The sequence below is a fragment of the Citrus clementina genome, unplaced genomic scaffold, assembly GCF_000493195.1.
Source record: "Citrus clementina cultivar Clemenules unplaced genomic scaffold, Citrus_clementina_v1.0 scaffold_7, whole genome shotgun sequence".
NCBI classification, from domain to species: Eukaryota; Viridiplantae; Streptophyta; class Magnoliopsida; order Sapindales; family Rutaceae; genus Citrus; species Citrus x clementina.
The window spans coordinates 10,213,439-10,226,586 of record NW_006262075.1 but is presented as its reverse complement, the minus strand read 5'-3'; positions in this window follow the sequence as shown (position 1 = coordinate 10,226,586).

Genomic DNA, 13,148 nt, shown 5'->3' with positions numbered 1-13,148 from the left:
TTTTCTTGTGATAGAAACAATGTCCTGGCTGTTCTGTTCCTTATCATTTCAACACCTAAGATCTTTTTTGCTAGGCCAAGATCTTTCATGTCAAACTTATCTCTGAGTTGTTGCTTCAGCAGATTAATCAACTTCATGCTTTTACTGGCCAGAAGCATGTCATCAACATACAGGACAAGATAGACCACTTCCTCCCCATAGGTCTTTCTGAGATATACACAGTAGTCATAACTGGATTTCTGGAAGTTTAGTTCTTGCATGTAGTTGTCAAATTTCAAGTACCACTATCTGGGAGACTGCTTGAGCCCATAAAGAGATTTTTGAAGTAAGCAAACCCAATAAGGGTGTTGAGTATTCACAAAGCCCTCAGGTTGTGACATTACAATATTCTCTTGTAGATCACCATGTAGGAAGGCTGTTTTAACATCTAATTGTTCAAGATGCATATCATAAACAGCTACCAGTGACAGAATAATCCTTATTGATGTGTGTCTGACTACAGGTGAGAAGACTTCAGTGTAATCAACCCCTTCCCTTTAGGTAAAGCCCTTTGCTATCAACCTTGCTTTGAATCTCTTGGGTTCAACATTAGAGATTCCATCTTTTATTTTGTAGATCCATTTGCAGCCCACAACTTTCCTCCCTTCTGGTTTTTGAATCAATTTCCAGATGCCATTCTTATTTAGGGAGTCCATCTCATCTTCCATGGCCTTGATCCATTGAGCTGATTCTTTACATGCTACAACTTCTTCATAAGTTTTTGGCTCCTCTTGATCAACCTCTTGTGCTGTTGTCAAGGCATATGCTATTAAGTCAGCATATCCCAATCTCTCTGGTGCTATAATTTGTCTCTTCTGTCTGTCTTTGGTAAGCTGATAATCTTGTATTGAGATGTGCTCTTATGATTGAGCACTGGTCTCATCTGAGCCTTGAGTTTCTCCAGTGTGACTTGTGTTCTGACCATCCTCAGTTTTTAATAGCTCCACCTCAAAGTGAGGTGTCTCTGCACCTGGGATTTTCTAAATTGTGCTTTGAGCAGAAGTATGATTTTTCAGCATCTCAGACTCATTGAAAATCACATCCTTGCTTATTATGCACTTAGGTGGTTTAAGGTCTACACACCATAGCTTGTAACCCTTAGTTCCACTAGGATACCCTAGGAAAGCACATTTCAATGCCCTTGGTTCAAGCTTGCCCTGCTTGATATGTGCATAAGCAGTGCAGCCAAAAATTCTCAACTTGGTGTAGTCAACTAATCTCCCTGACCAAACTTCATAAGGTGTTTTAAGTTCTATTGCAGTTGAGCGGCATCTATTTATCAGGTAACAAGTTGTACATAAAGCTTCAACCCACAATGTCTTTGGCAGCTTTGAATGAAATAGTATGCATCTAACTCTTTCCATTAATGTTCTATTCATTTTTCTGCCAAACCATTTTGTTGTGGTGTGTGCCTAATAGTTTTCTGTCTCTAGATTCCACACTTTTCACACAAATCATCAAACTGTTTATTGCAAAACTCAAGTCTATTATCAGTTCTAACCCTTCTAACTTTCCTATTAGTTTGAGTTTCAATCAAGGTTTTCCAGGCTTTAAATCTATCAAAAGCATGATCTTTGCTCCTTATTGGATACACCCATACCATCCTAGAGAAGTCATCTATCACAGACAAAAAATAACAAGCTCCACCTAGAGATTCAATCTGTGCTGGTCCCCACAGATCCGAGTGAATATAATCCAAAGTACCCTTAGTATTGTGCACTGCAGTTTTAAACATGATTCGTGAGGACTTTCCTAGGACACACTCTGTTGAGTGTTAGAAAATGCATATTTATAAAGGAGAAAACTATCATTTTACATTTCAAGTTTTACTACCAACCTTTACTTTTATGTATTTAACCTTCTTGTGATTTAATTACATGTGTTTTATTTTAATTAAGTATTTTATGTATTTTAGGGACATTATAGTCATTTCACAATAAAGGAGAGATCAGACGGTAAAACGGACATCACTTTTGAACTCAGGACGGTCGAAAATCATAGGAGGAGTATAAAAGGAAAAATGACACTATTCACGTGTACGGTACTGTCTACATTACTGTTCACGACACTGTTCACATAGACGGATCGATGACGTGGCATTGACCGATGATGTGGCATTGACTGATGAGGTGTCACGATCCTATTGGGCTAAAATTCTTATGTACTGTTGATGGTGACGTCGCAGTATATCAGTGGACGGAAAATCTCGCGTACGGTACATGCATCACACTGGATTATTTTTAACCAAACCGCGTTACTGTTCATCCGAGTCAAACCGCGTTACTGTTCATCCAAGTCAAACTGTGTTACTGTTCATCCGCGTAGTCAAACCGCGTACTATTGACTGATGACGTGGTGCAATCCTGAGCGTCCAAACTGTTTTTAATCCGATGGCCATGATTTATTCCATGTATCTATAAAAAGAGGGCCTCCTCCCCCTAATTTGATATCTCTGAATCCATTTTTGGGATCTATTTTCTGTAATTCCCTCTCCATCTTGTATTTTCTACGTATTTTAATAAATTCTCATTTTGCTCCTAGTTCAATTATGAGCGACTAATTTTCTTTCAAGCTTGGGTTGAAGGTGAAGTCTCAACATGTGCCATGGGCTTTATTTGGTAAATTTATTTTCTCTTCCCCTCTAGTTTTTGTGGATGTTTTGACTTCTTGTCGACAAATAATACTAATCTTGTCTAGTACCGCCTTGGTTTCACCGGCCCTCTAGTACAAGGTTATTATTATTTGGCACGATAAGCCCTTAGCACCATATTGATTAAAGCATGGTTCATGAGGTGTGGATTCCCCCCTCATGATTTAATTGGCATTAATACGGATTATTTAGCCCATGATGCATGTTGATACGGATCCAGATACCCAAGTACGTCATTTCAATAGATTTCGCTTTAATTTATTCTCGCCATTACAATTCCAATTTTAGAATCTCAATTCCAATTTTAGGATAATTTAAATCACTTCCACCACAATTTCAACTACCCAATTACAAAATTAATTCTACATATAATTAAAATCCACCTCCTCGTGGGATCGACACACGTCACCATTGATCTATACTACAATAGATTCGTGCGCTTGCGAGTACATTAAAATTTGCACAACACACTCCTCACAGAATCCAACAGTACTTATCTTATCACTCCCTAGAGCTCCCTGTTTTTCTAGTTCTTTCAGCCCACTTTCACTTACATGACCCAACCTGAAATGCCATAGTAAAGTTTTATCTTGTTCTTGTTTTATCACTACCCCAGCATCCCTAGTTATTGCTGATCCTTGCAGTATGTATAAACCATGCTGCATTACACCTTTCATTAGTATCAGAGACCCTTTAATAACCTTTAAGGAGCTTGATTCAAGTCTGATACAACACCCTGCCTTATCTAACATGCTTAGAGAAATTAGGTTTCTTTTAAGCTCTGGAATATGCCTTAAATTATCAAGTTCTCTAATTATACCATCAGACATTTTCAATCTAACAGAGCCTATACCAATGACTTTACAGGAAGCATTGTTTCCCATCAAGACTTTACCTCCTTCAAAGGGTTGATAGCTACTGAATAAGTGTTTATGGGGGCACATGTGATAGGTGCAGCCAGAGTCAAGAACTCATTTACCTTCAGTTTGCATATTTGAGGCTACCAGAACACCAGCAGAGTCATATCCCTCATCTGAATCTTCAGAAGAACAGCAGCATTTCCATTTCTGTTGTTAGCATCTTTAGGCTTAATCTTTCTCTCAGGGCAGTCCCTTTTGAAGTGACCTTCTTATTGGAAGTGGAAGCACTTCAAGGCCCTGTTCTTATATTTTGATCTTCCTTTTTTTTTGCCTTTCCAGCCATCTCTCTTCTCTAATCTCCCTCTTACTGTCAACCCTTCACCATCTTTTGTTTCTGATTTCTTAGAGCTTTCTTTGGAACTCAAAGTTTCCTTGACATCCTGTATAGCCAAAGATTGTCTACCATACAAGAGAGTGTCAACAAAATGTTCATAAGAAGATGGTAATGAAGATAGAAGAATAATGGCTTTATCCTCGTCTTCAATCTTTACATTAATGTCTTCTAGATCTAAAATGATCCTATTGAAAGCATCAATGTGAGTAGTTAAAGAGCTGCCTTCTTCCATCTGGAGTGTGTAGAGCTTTTTCTTTGTACTCAATCTTTTTGTCAAAGATTTCTTTGTGTACAAATCCTCTAGCTTCTTCCAAAGACCTGCAGCTGTTGTTTGGTCTCCCACTTCTCTAAGTACTCCATCTCCTAGACTTAGGATTATAGTGCTGTGAGCTTTGTCCATGGCTTCATGCATGTCTTCATCTTTGACTTTGCTGATCTTTTTCGAGGTTCTTAGATCCTCCAGCACTTCTTCAATTCCCTGGTGAACCAGTAATGCTCTCATCTTCAGCCTCCAAAGATGGAAGTCATTTTCTCCCGTGAACTTCTCCACATCAAGCCTCTGTGTTGCCATTCTTGCTCACAAGATTCAGAGATGTGAGCTCTGATACCAATTTGTTAGAATTAAGAGTGAGAAACCTTAATTCTTTTACCCAAGAAATCACCACACACTGATCTTGTTAAGGCAAGAATGAAAGATCGATATAGAAATCAGATTAAGAATAAGAGTATTTAACCAGAGATAGGAATTAAGAAAGAATAAAGCAAAACGAAATGCAAAGGGGATTATAGAGGTTCGGCTTTGCAGCCTACATCCTTTTGAGAAACAGAAGCCATAACTTTTCTTTATGCTTTAACAGATTACAAGTCTTAGAGTAATTGCTACAAGGAATGATCCTTACTAAGTATAGCCCTCAAGGCTATATATACAACTCGGAAGGGATCCAGATATGTGAGCTGTACACCAGCTCTTATTCTGGGTTTGTTTCAACAAACCCAGCAAACTCCCGCCAATCCTAACTGTATGTAACAGCTCTTCAAATTGAAACGACATCAGCAGCTGCCGTTTAACTTAAGCTTGATCGTGCAAGTCACGTGCGTTACTTAAGCCTTTCATATGATAGATGCTGGTTGTCATACGACAATGTTATATGTATGTTTGCTTTGTCGTTTCTTATCCAATTCCAGAAACGACAAAGTCATCTCCTTCAGAAGGTTCTGATTCAGGTTCACATTTAACACATACAATCTAAAAGAAACTTATTCTTCATCTTGTTTCAATGTGTTGTCTTAATTAGTTTCATGGCAAAATATACTCCCTCTATTGTTGCTGTTAAAATAAGAAGGGTTAACACTAAACGAATTAATATATCAACCAAGAAGTAAATTTGTGACTTTTTGGTCTGGCCTAATCTTCGACACAATTAAAAAGTAATATCTTGAAACTCTTGAAGAGAATATACGTCAATTTCTAAGCATTCTAATTGTTTTCTCAAAGCCTGTAGCTCAATCTTAGTATGCCATCATTATCTTATAATTTTTAAAAGATGAATCAGCAGCTCCACTTTGTATGCCATCATTATCCTTTATCATATTCTGTTAATCTATTATCATATTCTTTCATCTACTAATTTAGTATTTCATAACTTTAAGAAGATGATCAGTAGCTTCTAGCCTTTCGGTTTGTACGTCATCATTATCATTTATCATATTCTATTTTATACATTAAAATGTAATATACAAAAAGACTCGTATTAGGCAGTGCATCGACAGATAGAGACTGGGCATTCAGGACTTAGGGTGCGGCGAGAGATGAGCATGCAGGTATGGGCTGTGCAGCACAGCTGGGTGTCACTCACGAGGCAACCACTTGATGACTCAAACAATTGAATTTTTGGGAATTTAGATTTTGGATTTAGTTAGGTACTCGAGTTAGTTTTGTAATCTGGGGAAAATAAAAATTGACTGCAATTATTAAGTTTGTTTTTATTTTTCCATAAATTTTAATAAATGCAAAATTTTAATTAATTAGTTTTTTTTCCCAAAAAAACTTACCTGGCCTACAACCTAGGTTAGCCCATTCTCATCTTCACCATTGGTCCTAACTCTTTGTTAAATGGTTTTCAAGTAGTTTCATTTTACTGGCCACCCATATTCGAATCTTGAAAAGGTAAAAGACTAAAAAACTCTGCATTTAAAAACTCTTTATGACAAGTATTAACAATTAACTATCACTTAAGCCAATCAAGTAGTAGCACATCATTTGCCACATTAGTTGGGATACAAAGTCAGTATCCAAACTAAGTAAGCACGCCATTATTTGATACACACACACACACACACACACACAGAGTCATTTTCTAGTGTAGATGTCCATACAAATTTTTGTGTGGACAGTCTCACAGAATGTTTTACAATGCTGTAAAATATTTTGTGAGATTATAAAAGTGCATATTTACAAGACATACTTGCAGACATCTGCACCTGAGTTCATGAGGACATTCTTATTTTACCAAAGTGAGGATGCCACTAAAATATAAAACACACATATTTTATATACAGATAAACAAAAACATGCAATATCTAATGAATTAAAATTTATGTTGTTTTTAATATTTTGGTGGCATCCTCACTAGAGAATGACTATATGTGTGCTTGGTGTGGGTTAAAGAGAGGTTCAAGGGACATAAGTTTAAACACAACTTTAGAGAAATTTTTCTAACCAATATTAGAAAAGATTGAAGGGTCAAAATTAAATAACATGAATTATTAATTTCATTGATATTTCTTTCTCTTCACTCTTTAATGCCTAATCTCTCTTTTGAGGAATTATAAAATACATCATATTTAATACAATCAACTAATGCATGTATGATATGTGTAATTGAATTTAATATAACTAATACTGGCATGATGTTTTTTAAAAATAAATACACACATGTTATGACGTCATTTACCTGTTGTATAACTTACATAGTACCTTTAATGTATCCTAAAATTTTTTTTTTTTTCACTTTTTTCTATTTTCTCTCTCCTATATTTCAGTGGTTCCTGAAAGCTTTAGAAATATACAAGAACATTAAAAAAATTATATTAAGTGAAAACTCTAATTTTAGTATCAAAATTATTATCGTGATACTATTATCGTGAGATAGATGACAAGATGAGGGAATTGGCGAGCATCTGGAACCCCATCATTGCAAAGACGTACCAGGGTGTTGGAGGTGACATGGGTGGTGCCATGGGTGACGATGTTCCTGCTGGTGGTAGTGGTGTCAGCCCTAAGATTCAGCATTGAGGAAGTAGACTAAGCAGCTGTTTTTAATTTGTTTGTTGGGGTTAAATTAATAATTGGATAAAATATTCCGGATTTTTATTTTATTCTTAATCTTTTGACTACTGGGTTTTGATTGAAATATCAAAATAATAAAAAGGAGAGAACAGGTGAAAATTTTGACAGAAATAGGAGAGAGTCTAGAGGATAGATTAAAGACATGAGACATGAGATAGAGAAAAATATTAAACAATAAATAGAGGGGAGAGAAAAAAAAATCAATCAAATTATAATCATGTCATCTACATATATAATTTTTTAGTGCAGGTGCCCTCATTTTTTTAAATGTGGATGCGCTATTAAGCCGAGCAGTTTAATAACATTAAAATCAAACTCTATTAAACTCTATATCTTAAAAGCATGTTCGCATATATATATATGCATGAAAAATTTCTAATCCGAAATTGAAGTTAGGATTTAAAGTTTAGAACAAATTTATGATGTCATAAATGGATTTTTATAATACTGTAAATTGATATACAATACCATAAATCCATCCTAAATTTTATTTCTGAATTTAAAATTAACTATATATATATAGTAGTTTTCTGGTCTAGGATCATAAAGTACGGGAAATGTCCGAGAAAATTTAAAGGCTTAAAACTTAAGGCGTTAAACCGCACGATTTATGCGTTTTCCCAAACGTTTCCGCACTTTAAAATTTCGGATTGAAACATTTATATATATACACACACACACACAAACATACACACACGCACACACATACATACATCTATAAAAGCTTTTCTGCACTTTATTAAAATTGTAGCTATGGCACTTTTTCTTTTGAAAATTCAAGTATAATTTTTCTCTTTTGCTTTGTATGTGGGCAAGCATGAAAAGGAATGTCGCTTGCTTTCTATATATCAGATATCAATATAGATAACATGTATCGCACATAAGGACATAAGAATTAAGTATTGTCGATTTTGGGAGGAGATGAGTTTAATCTCTGCCCCGTTCACACCCAAACAGCAATAAGCCAAAATTTATGTTTTCAAGGTTGACAAAAAGAACAGCGTTATACTTGTTTTGTGATCGAGTACTAGAACCTTGTGTTGAAGAAATATCTATATTTATCTAGTCCGATCAGTGTGACACATCATATTGCCAGCGGACGGGAGCCTACAATCTCACAAGGGGCAAAATAAAGATATATATTATGTTGGTTTGACATAAGCTAGCTATAATAAGAAAATAACTAACCTTGAAAGGTTATAACATAAAATTAGTGAATTTGAAGGGGCTAAATAACAAAATTAACATGAAATGAGTGAAATTTCAGTTATAACTCCTTATCTCTTTTTTTTAAAAAAATTAATTCTATCATGGGCTTAAGCATCTACGCGGTTTCGCCACTACTTATGACAAATTATAATTAATAAATTCTCCTAACTAAATAAATATATAGTGAATTTTGATAAATTAATAAGTTTAGGAACTTAGAAAATCTATTAATTTAGCGAATATTAATTAATCAATGCATTAATAAATTATTAATTTATGAAGATTATCCTTATTCTCAAAATTTGATCACATTTTTAGTATTAATCTACATAAATTTTGTATTTTTTATTTGCATATTAGTTAATTGCCTTACATTGATAGCAGTAAGAATATTGAGCAACTTTTATATTTATTATAATCTTACATGAAAAAAAATTATTATAAAACTCATCTCGTGCAAAGAAGTACTCAAAGTAACATTGATAATTATTAATATTTATTGCAAAAAGATAGTACTAACTAGAATTTCTTCACATTACAAAAAGTTAGAGATGAGATATAAGTAAAACATTTCAAGAAAAAGCAAGTGACATTGAGAAACAGAAGTCACATATAACAACTAATTATATTATCCTTCACTGTCACTTATTCAAATATTTTTAGTTTTGTATTTTCTTCCAAACTTTTCTCAACTGTAAATATAACAGCACTAGTTTTAAGGATCCGTAACAATATTTTGTTAGTCTCCTATTGTATATATATGTTTAATAATCAATGAGAAAATGGTGTGATTGCTTTGAAAAGTAAAGCTCTGTTATGGTATCAGAGCATTCTAAAGTGGTAGCCGATCCTCCTCTTTTTTTTTTTTTCTTCAGTCATCATGACCAATCCTTCATCCTCCACCACCATTCACAACACCAATGAAACTCACAATACCCTTATCACTATCAATGTTGATGCTCAAACTCCTCTTAAACTCACATCCAGTAACTACCTCTCATGGAAGTTACAATTTAATACTTTATTCATTGGCTATGATCTACTTGGTTATGTTGATGGATCCAAGCCTTGTCCAGCAGCCACAATCACCCAAAATGCCACCACTAGACCAAATCCCGACTACAACATCTGGATTCGACAGGACCAACTAATTTTCAATGCCATTGTTGGCTCCATCTCCCCAACCATAATACCTTTCATTGCTCAAGCCAAAACTTCTCGTGAAGCATGGACCATCCTCGCAAACACATGCGCTAAGCCTTCTCGTGGACGTATTAAACAAGTTAAAAGTCAACTTGAGAAGATTACCAAGGGACCAGAAGGTATAACTGAGTTTCTACAGACGGTAAAAGCAAAAGCTGACGAACTTGCTCTTCTTGGAGAACTACTTCATACAAAATTCTTGATGGACTCGGGGATGATTACAAAGAATTAGTGCATGTTGTCCAAGCCAGAGATACTCTATTACCTTTGATGAACACAGCTTAGCGAAGCATCACTAAATCCAAAATTAAGAATTACTTAATTTTGAAGCATCACTACTAACAACTAAATCAAACCAATCTTATTTTCCAGCCACTGCTAATCCTACAAGTCAAACCACAGCTTAGCGACCACCATTCAATTCAAGCAACACCAACAATTCGTGGCTTAATCCTACAAGTTAGTACTCTACACCAACAAATAGTGGACCAACCTCAACAGGGGAAATCGCCCATCTCATCCATACCTTGGCTACTGCCAAATATGTAAAATTTAGGGTCATACTGCAAAAAATTGTCCCTCTGTTCGGCTAGTACCAGTTCAATCACCCAACAAACACCCCAATACATCAACGTCCAATCCAATTGCACCATGGCAACCAACAGCTCACTACGCTACTGGCAATTCCACCACTTCATCGTGGCTCCTGGACAGTGGTGCTTCTCATCATGTTACCTCTGACTTAAGCAATCTCTCACTACATGCTCCATACAATGGCTCTGATGACATAATGATTGGAGATGGCTCGGGTCTCTCTATAACTCACATTGGTTGCACCTCTCTTAAAACTCCACAAACTACTTTTAAATTAAATAATGTTCTCTGTGTTCCACGCATGAAAAAAAACTTAATCTCTATATCTCAATTTTGCAGCTTCAATAACGTTTCAATTGAGTTCGTAACATCTAATTTTCTTGTGAAGGAACTTCGCACGCGGACAACACTTCTGACGGGCCACACTAAAGATGGCGCATATGAGTGGCCGGTATCTTCACCATTGCTTGCATTCTCTAGCACAAAGGCCTCCTCATCCGAGTGGCATAATAGATTAGGATATCCAGCATTTCCTATTCTAAAGCACATTCTTTCAAATAATCAACTCGATTTATCTTCTTCTTTTTCATATGATTTCTCATGTAATGCATGTCTCTGTAATAAAAGCCACAAGCTATCTTTTTCCTACTTCAACACTCGTATCTTCTCAGCCCCTTGAAACTATATTCTCAGATGGTGGACTTCCCCAATAATTTCACATGATGGCTTTAAATACTATGTGATTTTTATTGATCACTTTACAAAATATATATGTTTTTACCCTTTAAAACAAAAGTCGGAAGTTAAAGATATCTTCATTAGATTTAAAGCCATAGTTGAAAAACACTTTGACAAAAAAATTAATACTCTCTACTCTGATAATGGTGATGAATACAAATCTCTAACTCATTTCCTTTCCACCAATGGAATCTCTCATCTCACTACACTGCCTCACACACCTTAACACAATGGTTTTTGTGAAAGACGTCATCTTCACATAGTCGAAACAAGTTTAACATTACTCTCTCATGCATCTCTTCCTTTGATTTATTGGTCTCATGCATTTGCCACTGTATTTTACTTAATTAATCGCATGCCAACTCCTACATTAAATCTCTCATCTCACTACACCGCCTCACACACCTTAACACAATGGTTTTTGTGAAAGACGTCATCTTCACATAGTCGAAACAAGTTTAACATTACTCTCTCATGCATCTCTTCCTTTGATTTATTGGTCTCATGCATTTGCCACTGTATTTTACTTAATTAATCGCATGCCAACTCCTACATTAAATCTCTCATCTCCCTACGAACTTATATTTGGAACTAGTCTCAATTACTCAAAACCACGAACTTTTGGATGTCTATGTTACCCATGGCTTAAACCTTACACTTCCCATAAACCTGACTCTCGTTCAAAACCTTGTGTTTTTCTTGGATACTCTTTTAACTCAAAGTGCCTATTATTGCTTAGATCCTTCGACTTCTAAAATTTATGTGTCACGGCATGTTAAATTTGTTGAGTCCTCGTTTCCTTTCACTTCTCTGTCCAATCAGTCTCCTCGTCCTCAACCAAACACTATTACCACTTGGATTCCCCCACCACTTCGAGTTTCCTCTGGCTCTTTGGTACCACCACTCAATACGCCCTCTACGATTGACAGCCCTTAGCAGCTCCCAAGTGAAGCTCGATCTACCTCAACTCAACCTGATTCCTCAACAGTCACTTTCTCTTGTCCTACACAATCTCAAACTAATTCCCAACAACCTTCTCCAACCACTAACCCACCAGTGACTCAACCACCATCTACCCATAGTATGACCACTAGATCCAAGAATAACTGATTAGTATTAAAAATTATTTAATTATCAAACGATAATATGTTATTTTATGCTTATGTTATAATTTATTTTTTTAATGTAATATATTAGGAATTATTAATTATGTTTTAAATATATTTAATTTTGTGTATTTTTATGTATTTATTAGGAAAAATATTAATTTCACGTAATTCGAGGCTCCAAACAGATAAACGGAGGTCAAATTTGGATTCCAGAGGTTTGAAAACCTTAAGATCAGTCAAAATCGGCTTAAAATTGGGCTTGTGTAAAAAATGTTGACTTTTTATGTTAACTGAGCACTGATTGGATGATGAAATGAGCTTACAATAGATATGAGTGCATGGGATAGCTGGCAATTTTGACTAAATCTCAACCGTTCATGATTCAATGGTCATGATTGTGCCACGTGGCAATGGTTGGTGAATCAAGTTGTAAGATCCGAATCTTTGTATTTGGGTCAACCCGATCCACCCATTAACCCGCCAAATCTCAATTGTTCTTTGGCCAAATGGACGAGTCAAACGATACCATGTGTGATGTTGACTTTTGAAGTTTGACCAGCCATTGGATCTTGATCTAAAGGTTGTGAGGAGCACATGCATGAAGCTTATGATGGACTGCAACATACTGGATTATGAATTTATTTTTCTATAAATAGAGCCTCATTTTATGTTTTTAATCATCTCTCTACAACTCTCTTCTTCTAAAATTCTCTCCATCTCCTTATAATCTTGATTTTCAGGTGTGTTTTTAATATTTTGTATAATTATTTTTATAAATAAAATTAGTTTTATTTTCAATTTTAGTTGTTTTTATTACTTTTCATTATAAGTAATTCAATTTTAATATTTCTTTTTATTTCAATTATGCTTAACTAAATAATATTAGTTAGGGGAAGGTGAAACTCTTAGGAAATAAATATGATTTAATCAAATTCTACTTTTAATTTTATAAATTAAATTATTTTCTATTTAATTTTATACATATTTTATATTTTGAAATTTT